The following is a 13,116-nucleotide window of genomic DNA, read 5'->3' on the forward strand; positions in this document are numbered from 1 at the left end:
AAGTATATCCCAGAGATTTTCAATCGAATTTAAATCCGGACCATGTGCTGGCCATTAGATAGTGTTAATTTCTACCTCTTCTAGATAATTTCTGACGAGCTGGGCAACGCGAGGTCTGGCATTATCTTGCATTAGTAAGAAATTTTCACCGATATAAGGAGCGAATGGTACTACATGTTGCTCCAGGATCTCCAATATGTACGTTTTAGCTGTAACAGTTACATTTTGTATGACCACTAGGTCCGTACGTGCTGTCAAAGAAATACCACCCCACACCATAACGGATCCTCCACCAAAAAATGTGGTGTATGAGAAGTTACACTGAGCATATCGTTCGTTGGTCGTCGCACCACACGAACACGTCTGTCGTTATTGTACAAACAAAATAGGGATTCATCAGTAAATAGCACTCGTTTCCAGTCAACCTCTAACCAATTAACGTGTTCTCTGGCAAAATGCAGTCTCCCCCTTCGATGCTCTGCAGTTAATAGAAGACCTCGGGCGGCAATCCTAGGTGTTAAGTTGTATTCCCTAAGTAGCTGGCGAACAGTTCAGTACTAATTTGTATAGCATGCACGTCTCGAAGCTGAATTTGTAGACTTCGATGTGTTACAAAACGTTGTCGAAGAGAAGAAATTCTTAAAAATCGATCTTGAATAGGGGTAGTTACCCGGTTTCGTCCTTGCCCTGGTTTGCGAGTATGATCCCCTGTTTCGAGGAATCTTTCTAACACCCGTGAGACGGATGTGTGGGATACATTAAACCGACGACCAATTCTTCGGTAACTCCAACCTTCTTCCGACAGTATCACTGCTTGGGCACATTCATCTCGGGTTAAATTACGTGATTGACGCTCCATAATAAACAAAATTAACAATAATCAACAATTAAACAGTAGCCGAATAAAATTCGTGAACACTTGGAAATTAGTATACTTATAGAATTAGTCCATTTTTTGCTTCTTTTTGTTTTGTTGCAAAAAAAACTATAGCGATAAAACACAGTCAATAAATATAAAGTGTACGAATAGCATATACAAGGGGCCTGCAAAATATAACATTACAATGGAAATTTTTATTAACGTTAATAAAATATTTTAATATTTCAAAGTGGTGCGTTAATTTCTTGAAGAAGTGTAAATACGTCAAGTATTAAAATTTCAAGCACCATATGAATATTTTGTAATATTTATTTAATATATAAAATATTTCTTTAATTTAAAAATGTTGAGATTATAACTGGATAATGTTGTACAAAAAGGAGTTACCCTACACTGTTTCTTTTATTATAGTATACCTATGATATGCTATTAAATCGTTTAAAATTTGAAATACTTTTTCAACGCAATTTAAAAAAAAATACCAATTAATTTTGTTTAAAAATATAAAATGTTGGATAAATCCCTTTTACTTTTAAGGTTATAAAAGAAAGTAAGTTTTTTTAAGTAACAGTAACCCATATACTAATTATAAAACATGTTTTATTAGTACAAAATGTCAGACAAAATATTTGATAATAGATAATTAAAAATATTATTAAATATTATTTATAAAATTTATAAAATATTATTTTATCCATTCTGTACAAACTCTTTTGTATCCAGTATGCAATTGCTTCCCAAAAGGTGAGTTTTAACATGCACTGATTGTTGGCGCAATTCCGCTGGTTGATTGGCACATAAAAACAATTTAAATCAACTAGCACCACTAAAATGACGCCATTGATATGCCAGCTAAGTAAAAGCAGTTGTAGTTATTGGCGCCAGTTCTCGTCTTTTTAAGCGATGTTTTTGTATTATCTGCTACAAAGTTAAGCCTAAAGCTAAAAGCATCAAGAAATTGGTCTACAGAGGAAATAAAAGAGTATTTAGAGCTGTACGAAGAATATCCTGGCCTATGAAACAACAAACTTCCGTCATATAAAGATAGAAATCAAAGGGATTCGGATCTATGCAAAATGGTTTTTGGTTATGTCGGACACTGTAAAAAAATTTGATTTAATTGATATAAAATCCAAAATACGCAGCATTCGAAATGCGGGTCTTTATGACCTAACTCTTCTATTAAACTATTAGATGCTCCTAACGTACTTCGACGTGATATCCATGGACGTACCCACAATATGCGCTTCTTTTTTCTCAGATGTTTTCGTCAGTGTTTTTTGCATTTCTAATACTAAAATTTCACAGTCACATAAATACCTGCACGCACTATTGCAGTTAACGCCATTTTAAATACTACGCTCGTTTAAAACAGAAATGTGTAGAAACCAATGCTACCGCCAGTAATAATGGCGCCTGAAAATTGTCATGCTACTGGTGCCAATAATCAGTGCATGTAGAAACCCACCTTAATGTACCTTTTAGCAACAAGGACACCTATCTCTAATATAACAAACTGTGTATGTGCTTCCAAAGAAATGTCGCCATAGATCAATACACCTCAAAACACTAAACTATGCTCTAAGAGAGCAACAAAATTGGGCATAGCGTTATTTAGGCCTTTTCCAAACTCCTTAGCGACTGTCGCTAGGTTCATATTTCGTAAAATAAGACTTATCTGTAAACAAAACGTTTCAAGCACTTTATCATATACTGGATGAAACACTTATCATTATGCAGAGCGACAACTTGCGCTACCTGATCTTGCCTAATTGGAAATTATTATTTGTTACTTTGTTATTAAAAACACTTTTCTTTTCGGAAAAAGCAGCCAACTAAACATCAAAAAGGAATACAACCAAGGCAACAAACATTTTATAAGTAAATATTCGATTTATCGATAGCAGATTGTAACGATATAATTTGCCTACCACATTGGGTATCACTTATAGGGGGTTGAAAGTGGGGACTGAGCAATGCTTGGGCTGGAGATAGGGTAAGCAAACAAACCGAAACCTTTTCCAATGGCCACTCTTGTTTTGGTTGAAAAGTTGGGTCGTAAGTAAGTGAACGAAGGATGTAGTGGAAAGGGGTAACTACAAAGGAAGAAATCAAAAAAATCCCTACAGAGATTTCCTGGGCAACAAAACACAAGAAGGTTTCTAAACTATTTGAATTGGATCCCGTTTAAAATAATTATCTTGCTGGACAGAAAGAAAGGATTTTCTTTCCTAAAAAATATTAAAGGATGAAAATCTTTTTAAAGGAAATAATTCCACAACTCCTGGTTTAGAGAGAAACATTACATATTTATTATTACTTTACATCAACAGTTATTACAAAAAATACTAACAAAATTTATTAACAAACTTTACAGGTTGGGCGACAGCTGTAACAATTTTGCAACTAGTTGTAACTATTAAAATAATTATTAGAAATGAAAATTTTCTAAATTTTTCAACGGAGCTTACATTGAGGTTAACCTTTAAACAAAACAGAATTTAAAATTATGGTTATGTATCAAATGACAGAAAAGGATAATACTGACTGTCATATGTCAAAATGAAATATCAAACCTTTTTGAAATATTAATTAAATGTTAAAATTAGTTATATTTAAAAGAAGACTAATATAACAATTAGCTAATCCATAAAACTTTTATTTTATTTATTTATAATTTTTTAGTTTGTCATGAAAGCAAATCTTTTTTATTAATAAAAAATGGTTTAATTTTTTACTTTGATATTTTTAATAAAAAGTACCTGGTATGGTACCACTGGCTGGTGTATTTCCTTTAAGAAAGTTTTTGGGATTGGAATTGAATAATAAATACTGCAAACAACACACAACTGTGTCCTACACAAACTGAAAATAGTATAGGGTGTTTATGGGACACGAGGACAAGTTCTGTGAGGTAGAAAATTGATTCGGGCTTCGGATTATCCTGGATGACAACAAACTGTAATCTTCAAACTCGGTCACTCAATTCCTTCTTAAAACCGTATGGACCTCTCAAATGGATGGAAACGCCGCCTTACAAATCCCTCACATAGAGCACAGCACAAACAATCGGTGACTAACTCAACAACAACTGCCAAATGGCATCTTGAGCCCAAATTCATCTCTCAACTAAAAAAAATTGCCGGCTTTGACTACACGCCGATAGCTATCTCTTCCAAATCCAAATCTCCTCTCCTAACTCTCCTCTTAATGCTACTACACTTCATTTACATTACTGAATTCTCGGTAACAAAAAACGAATAATGAATAACATTACGAATTTGAAAAAAGAAAAATCCGCACTAAACAATGACCTGACTCCTATCCCTGATATCCTGATATCTTTTTCTGTATGTATAACACATTTACATGATTTACAATATGTATAAAATAATTATAAAGGTAATTTAATTTTTATTCATCCCCAATCCGAACTATTTTCTGCTTCATAACATTTTACAAACATTATCCCACGAGATTAAATGATTTTAGCAGAGTCTAGACCAGTGTAATTATTCAACCGTGATAAACACTATAATTTATGTAGTATCATATAACCGGTATAGTCCGGGAGCTAGCATCAAATTTAACAGGAACATTTTGGCATGGCTGTTTTTTTAATATATAGTCACTTGTTCCAAAGGAACAAGAAGAAGAGGAACAATCTGGCTTTAGAGCGGGAAGGATCTGCACCGATAATGTGTTTGTTTTGAAACAAATAATAGAAAAAAGATCAAGTACCAACCAACCTTATGTTTATAGACCTTCAGAAGGCCTATGATACTGTACCCGCTAAAAAGCTATGGAAAGTTTTGCAGAAAACAAACATTAACCACACAGTAATTAACGCCCTTAAACAGCTTTATAAAGGATCAACGTCGGGAATAAAAATTGGAAATAGACTTTCAAAAAAATTTCCTGTAAACAAGGGACTCCGGCAGGGGTGTTGCATATCCCCCACATTGTTTAAAATCTACGTGGTGAAAGCAGTGTATCAGTGGAAGAGAAAGTGCAGAGGAATGGGTATTGACCTAGGAGAAACTTGCCTATATACCCTACAGTTTGCAGACGATCAAGTCCTTATAGCCAACGATAAAGAAGACCTGACATATATGGCCAGAAAACTACAGGAAGAATACAAAAAGTGGGGTTTAGAACTCAATACACAAAAAACAAAATATCTCCCAATAGGCGCAGAACTATCCAACATTCAGATGGACACAATCGAAATTGCATTCTGCACTGAATATGCCTACCTAGGAATTGATTTCGACACCACAGGCACAGGCAATAGGGAAATTAGAAAACGAATAACCCAGGCCCGTAGAACAGTTGGATGCCTTAACGGAATTGTTTGGAGCTCAGAAATTGGTAAAAGACGAAAATACAATATATATATATATATATATATATATATGAATCTCTCATAAAAACCAGCTTAACCTATGGTACAGAGACATGGAGACTAACAGAAAGCAATAAAAAAAAACTCGAAGCAACAGAAATGGATGTATTTAGACGATCACTTCGAATATCTAGGGCAGACAGAATTAGAAACGATGAAATAAGAAATAGGATGGGGTAGATGGATCAATGGCAACAGACATAGAAAGGAAACAACTTATATGGTATGGCCATGTTCAAAAAATGCCAGAAACAAGACTACCAAAAATCGCCATGAAATGGATACCACCAAATCGTAAGAAACGAAGAAGACCAAAAAGAACGTGGAAGGAGGGAATAACAAAGGCAATGAGCTCCCGAGACTTGACCGAAGAACAATGGAATGATAGAAATTCGTGGAAATTAGGCATTGAACAACGACGCAAAACGTTTTGAAACCGATATATATATATATATATATATATATATATATATATATATATATATATATATATATATATATATATATATATATATATATATATGGAAAAGGATAATGCGAGTGAATAATAAAAGTAAAAAGTAATGGCATGTCTCGCAAAACAGAAAACCAAAAATGGTATATCGATGGAAGACAACCGTATATACGTATTTCTGACTATTGGTCGTCTTCAGTACGGTGCAGCCAAGTTAGAAAAGGAGCATATTAACTTGGGAAAGGATCACTACAGGAGCATAGGATTCACTATCAAAATTATCTTCAATAATTGCAATATCTTCTGGTTCTGATAATTCGCCCGTGTCTTCTGCTATTTCTGAAAAATATGAAATATGATAAAAGTATACAACATATACAATACCTGATATATCGCCATTTTCATTAAAAACGCTAGTCAACGTCGGTAACTGGAAACATTGGAATATAAATTTTCCATCTTGTTCTTACCCATCCATTATTATCAGTTGGTGAAGACGAATTTGGAATAGCAAGATTGGTGTTACTACATAGCTATGCAGTATAAGTCTTTAGCAATAAATCTTGTTGCAATTCTCTTTTACATGGAGGCAACATGGGTCCTTTAAAATTCTATTCTGTTAACCTTTTCTTTTGAGGCAACTTAGTGCCTTTTTGAAAAAGCTGCTACGCGTACGAGATACACATTATTTTGTATTCAAAGTGTTATAACTGTATATGTAAAAAACAATTTCTTCTAAAGTTGCGGACTCTCTTTAAGTATTGTTGTGAATTTATTAATTGTTAAGTCTTTAATTTATAATGTCTTGTTCTTATCTTAATTCATTAAAAAGCACAATGACTGATATTTATTTATTTTCACTAAACATACATAATTTATTAAAAAGCGAACGTAACATTTTATCGCGAGCGCGTCGTCCGAATTAACTGCCCTCCATATAAAAATGTTGTATTTATATACGAAATCCTGATATACTAGAACAGCATCGAAAGATCGAGAAGCTTGGCCGGCTCATTCACCATAATTTTGGTTCTAGACTTCCACCGAAATTTCTACAATAAAACAGAATAATTAGTCATAAAAGTTAGGCCAGTATATTTATCGTAACATTGCCCCCCTCTTAAAAGATGGTTCCTCCTGGAACCTTGTCGGGACTGGAACCGGAACTGTATGCTGGTATCGGCAACTGGACCCTCTTTTACAACTTCCAGTTGTATAAAAATGACAAGGGACGGTTTTCTCTCCGCACCAGTAACTATGCGGATTGCAACAGACTAACACCTGGACTTCGGTGTCTTTAAAGATCTCCTCCACCATATTTCGGATAACCCTCCAATCTAATTGGCGGCACTCCAACTTTGGCATGGCTAACTTTTGCACGTCGGACTCTAGTACGTGCCCTCTCAATTGAAGTAAGGCTTCCCATACATCTCGGTAGGTAGGTTGGTCACGGGCAGTGTCTTTTGTTACCAGGTAGAAAAGGTAACGTGATGCATCTTGGAGTTTCAAGGTTTTACCGGGAGCTGGCACTTGGCATTGAAGTTCTGCAACTCGACCAAACTTCCTTCGAAAGACGGATGCCAACCCTGGTGCGTCTTTGATACTGGCCGGGATGGTAAGGGCCAGCGAGTAGTCATCGGGGAGCGCGAGTAGATCTTGCTTTTCTTCAGTGGTAACACCATGTCTCGCTTTACCGGTACCTCCATAGGCACCCATGAATTCCTCAAACGTGAGGTCAGACACATCTTGGACTTGGTTTACTTCCACTTCTTCATCTACGTCGTGGTCACCTTCGAAAGATGCCAACCGGTTATGGTGTACTATCATCGGCTTTCCCCTCGGAATCTTGCTTATTCGGTAGATGACATCGTTGATCTTCTCCATGATGAGGTATGGACCTTCCCAAAACTGCTGCAATTTGGGAGAACAACCTTTTCGCTTCTTGGGATTATACAGCCATACTTTGTCGTTCTTCTTAAAGCAACCCTTTTCGGCTTGTGTATCGTACCGTTTCTTCATTCGGTCGCTAGCAATCTGAAGGTGGGAACGGACCAACTCATGTACATCGTCCATTCTTCTTCGTAATTCGATCACATAATCTTCACCTGCTACATCTTCTCCAGGTCGACACCCAAATTCTAGATCACAAGGTAGTCGCATTTCGCGTCCGAATAGGACTCTGGCTGGTGTCTGGCCCGTTGATTCGTTAACAGCAGATCTGTAGGCCATTGTGAAGAACGGAAGGTATTGGTCCCAGTCTCGCTGATGATCGGACACCATCTTTGTCAAATACTTGCCAACTGTCCTATTCATTCGTTCTACCATACCATCCGATTGCGGATGATACGCGGTAGTTCTTGTTTTCTTCATGCCTAGTCTATCACATATTCCTTGAAATAGATCACTTTCGAAGTTCCTGCCTTGGTCACTATGGATCTCCAAAGGCACTCCAAATCGGCTGATATATTCTTGGATCAACTTATCTGCAACGGTGGCGGCCTTCTGGTCTGGAAGTGCGTAAATCTCGACCCACTTAGTGAAGTAATCCATTACTACCAACATGTACTTGCCCCCATTTTCACTTTCTGGAAATGGCCCTGCAATGTCCAAAGCTATTCTTTCAAACGGGCTTCCAACATTATATTGTCTCATAGGAGCTCTCCTTTTCCGGTGAGGCCCGTTACTCGTAGCACAAATAGTACATTTCTTACACCAGTCTTTTACGTCGTCGGAACTGTTCATCCAATAAAACCGTTCCCGAATTCGCTGAAGGGTTTTCCTTACACCAAAATGCCCTCCCGATGGACTGTCGTGTAACTGACGAAGTACTTCGGCTATTCTGCTCTTTGGAATCACCAACTGTCTTCTTTTCTCTGAACCGTCATCATTTTCCAGGACTCGTTTGAGCAAGCCATCTTCGATGATAAATGAGTCCCACTGGGCCCAATACGTCTTAACTACTGAGCATAGGTTTGATATTTCCTGCCAAGGTGGTCGACGGTTTTCCTCTTTCCATTTTCGGATTTTCTGTATAACTGGATCTCTCTCTTGTTCTTCCCTTATCTTAGTGGGCGTCCAGTCGTCGTTGACAATCGTCGTTCTTAGCACTGCTGCTTCCTTGGATTCCGTTTTGTTGCAGTGGGGACACTCTGCTGGGCATGGCCGTCTGGAAAGAGAATCAGCGTTTCTGTGGCTAACTCCGGCTCGGTGCTCAATCTTAAAATCGTATTCTTGGAGTCGTTCGATCCACCTGGCTATCTGACCCTCTGGATTCTTAAACTGCATCAACCACTTAAGGGCGGCATGGTCGGTTCGGATTAGAAACTTTCTTCCATAGAGGTATTGATAGAAGTGCTCTACTGATTTCACTACTGCCAGAAGTTCTCTTCTCGTGACGCAATAATTCCGCTCAGGTTTTGAAAGAACTTTACTAAAATATCCGAGGACTCGTTCCTGTCCTCCTTGAATCTGAGACAGCACTCCTCCAATTCCCACATTACTTGCATCTGTATCTAAGATGAACTCTCCTTCTGGCAGTGGATACCCTAAAATTGGTGCTGTTATTAAATGCTTTTTCAAGGTCTCAAAGGCATTTTGGCAGTCTATATCCCAGCGGTATTCTCTTGCTTCCTCTGTAAGTCGCGTTAATGGCTTAGCGATATCTGCAAACTTCTCAATAAACCTCCGGTAGTAAGTACATAGTCCAAGAAAACTTCTCACTTGATGTTTGTCAGTTGGTTTTGGCCATTCCTTAATGGAATCGATTTTTCCCTTATCCACGGCCACTCCTTCTTTACTGACTATATGACCCAGATAATTGACTTTACCTTGAAATAGCTGGCACTTTTTGGGGTTTAGCATCAATTGGGCAGCTTTAAGTCGATTAAAAACGTTTTCTAAATTCCTCAAATGATCTTCGAATGTCTCCCCCAAGACGATTATGTCATCTAAATAAACCAGGCATGTTTTCCAAGATAACCCTCTCAACACATTTTCCATAAGCCTCTCAAATGTCGCAGGAGCATTACAAAGTCCAAATGGCATAACGTTGAATTGCCACAATCCAGATCCTGTGGTGAAGGCTGTCTTTTCTTTATCGACTGGGTCCATTTCTACCTGCCAGTATCCAGACTTCAAATCTAAAGTAGAAAACAATTTACTTCCAGCCAATGTGTCCAATGTGTCATCGATCCGAGGCAGAGGATAACTATCTTTCTTGGTAACGTTGTTCAGCAAACGGTAATCCACACAGAACCTCGTCGTTCCGTCTTTCTTCTTAACCAGGACCACCGGAGAGACCCATGGACTCGTAGAAGGTTCTATCACCCCGTCTTTCTTCATTTCCTGAACAATCGTTTCAGCTTCCTCTCTCTTCGCCTGTGGTAATCGTCGAGCTGTTTGACGAATTGGCTTAGCATTACCAGTATCAATTTTATGCTTAACAACGGTAGTTCTTCCCGTCTTTCCTCCTTTCGGTACGAAAATATCACGATACTGCCGAAGAAATTCCCTTAATTTCCTTTTCTCCATCTGATTTAGAGACTGTCCTGCAACTGCAACCATTTGGTCGAATTTGTCGTTGGAATTATCAGATGTTGTCGCCTGACGAATTATGGATGTCACAGGTACACAAGTTCCTACTTTTGTCTCTTTCTTTATGGTCACTGGGTAGTCGTTGACATTGATAAGTCTCACAGGAATTTCTTTAGCCGAAGTCACCAATTCCTTTCCAATTATGATTCCACGGCCAACCTCATCGTCGTGGTTCCAAGGCTCCATCATAACAGGTCTCCCTTCGTCTACAATTCCCTGTAGTCGCGCTACTATGATCGTTTCGCTTCTCGCAGGTACGACTGTATCTTCTGTAATGGCTGCTTGCACAGTGTTGTCATTATGTGGATGGAGAAATACCTCCTCGTTGCCAACTTTGATTACCTTATTCTTAAAATCCAATTGGAATCCATGCATATTCATTACGTCCATTCCTAATATAACATCCTCTTCGATGTCAGCAACTATAACAGTATGGACAAACTTTTCTGCCCCAATTCCCAATTGTACCTGGATTTCTCCATGAGTGTTGGCATTTTCACCTGTAGCGGTCCGAAGTCGTAACCTCGTTGGTAACAGTTTCTTTCGGCTGTTTATAACTGTCGGGCGTATAATGGTTCTGGTCGCTCCGGTATCCACCAACAACGTATGCTTTTTACCATTTATGTCTCCATCTACATATACACTATCTTCACGACATTTCAAAGAAGCTATTAGTATAAGAGGGTCTTTGGAAGAGTTCCGGGTCGAAGCTGCCCCCCTAAGGTTGACTCGTTCTGGTTTTCCTGATGGTGAGTTTCTTGATTTTATGGTCTTCTTTTTCTTGCATGTCATGCTTTTCATCAAATTAAAGAGCTGGTCAAGTTTATCTTCATCTCCTTCCTCTTTTACAGTCCTAACTTTACTGTAACCGCCAGAGGCCTGCGTAGCTGACTCGTATTCGAGGGCGGCGGATAAAACATCAACCAGCGTCTTGTGACGAGCTAATCGTAGTGTTCTCTGCATTTCATGATCACGAAGACCATCAATAAACGTTTGAACGGCCAATTTTTCCATCATGTCTTCGGGAGCTGTTGGATAAGCATATCGTACTAATCTGGCAATATCTACCTCATATTCTTGAAGAGCCTCATCTTTCTTCTGTCTACGATTTTTAAGCTGCGACTGATATACATGTTCCAAATGTTCGTGGCCATATCGCATATTTAACCTCTTCTTCAGTTGTTCGAAATCATCGGTCTCCTCTACGGCTATGGTCTGAAGCACATCTAAGGCATCTCCTCGAAGAGCGATAGTCAGGTTTACAGCCTTTTCTTTTTCAGACCATCCATTTGCTCTTGCGGCTGATTCGAACTGTTTCATGTAGTTGTTCCATGATGATTTTCCGTCGAAAGTTGGGACTTTAACATGAATAGAACCTCCACTTCCTTCAAATTTCGGCCGTGTCTCCAACTTAAATTTCGTCTCGTCTTCTTTTATCTCCACTGTAATCGGATTGTTACCTCTCTCTGCTGTCCCTGTTTCTTCCATCTTCCTTTCCATCTGTTTAATCTTTTCTTCGAAGGCCAACTTATCGGCAGCAACTTGGTTTTTTAACGAAGATATTCTATCGTCCAGGGCAGACATCTCAGAAGTGACTTTAGAGATTTCCGAAGAGATGTTAGCAGAGACTTTGCTTTCCAGAGAAGAAATCTCGTTAGAAACTTTGCTTTCTAAAGAAGCGATGTCGCCGGATACTTTGTTCTCCAATTTCGAAATCGACGAGATGACAGCATCATGTTTGTCTTCAAATATATAAGTCTCTGGGTCTAGTCCTTCTTCTAGCAAAGCGTTCTTTAGTCGTTGGACTAACTCAGCCTTTTTTCCGGTGGAAGATAATTCTCTGTCTTCAAGATGTCTTCTTAAATTAGTCACTGTCAGCTCATAAATCGTAGCCATTTTCACAATTTATTTTATATTCACTTATATTATTATTATAAGTCTAATTTATGTTCGATCTCACTCTGACACCATTTGTTGTGAATTTATTAATTGTTAAGTCTTTAATTTATAATGTCTTGTTCTTATCTTAATTCATTAAAAAGCACAATGACTGATATTTATTTATTTTCACTAAACATACATAATTTATTAAAAAGCGAACGTAACATTTTATCGCGAGCGCGTCGTCCGAATTAACTGCCCTCCATATAAAAATGTTGTATTTATATACGAAATCCTGATATACTAGAACAGCATCGAAAGATCGAGAAGCTTGGCCGGCTCATTCACCATAATTTTGGTTCTAGACTTCCACCGAAATTTCTACAATAAAACAGAATAATTAGTCATAAAAGTTAGGCCAGTATATTTATCGTAACAGTATTAAAGTGTATTGCTTGAGATATTAATCAAAGCTTTGATATATTTAGAATTTTTAGTTCTAATAATTCATAAGGTTTATTTTTGCCTTTTTTGCAAAAAGGTGGATTATATTACAAACGGTAACATCGATTGAAATGTTTTCCTATAAGAAAACTATTAACAGATATACTTGCCAATAATTCGCTATTTACCATAATATATGTAATTACACTTTCATCGATGAATTTCCCAATCACTTTAAATATGCCATCATAATAATTTTATGAAGAGATCCAATATGAATAAATAATTTATCAAAATTGGGTTTTGTCTAGCTCTGTGTTGGCAGAGCTATTTTTGCAATGCCAAACCGTTCGTTACTTCGATATTATCCATATAACATTCAGAAGCTGCCTTTAGAGCTTGATTCATGGTCTTAAAAAACTGAAGAATTGGTAGGCGAACAATTTATTGCTGTAAGAT

The sequence above is a fragment of the Diabrotica undecimpunctata genome, chromosome 6 (assembly GCF_040954645.1).
Source record: "Diabrotica undecimpunctata isolate CICGRU chromosome 6, icDiaUnde3, whole genome shotgun sequence".
NCBI lineage: Eukaryota > Metazoa > Arthropoda > Insecta > Coleoptera > Chrysomelidae > Diabrotica > Diabrotica undecimpunctata.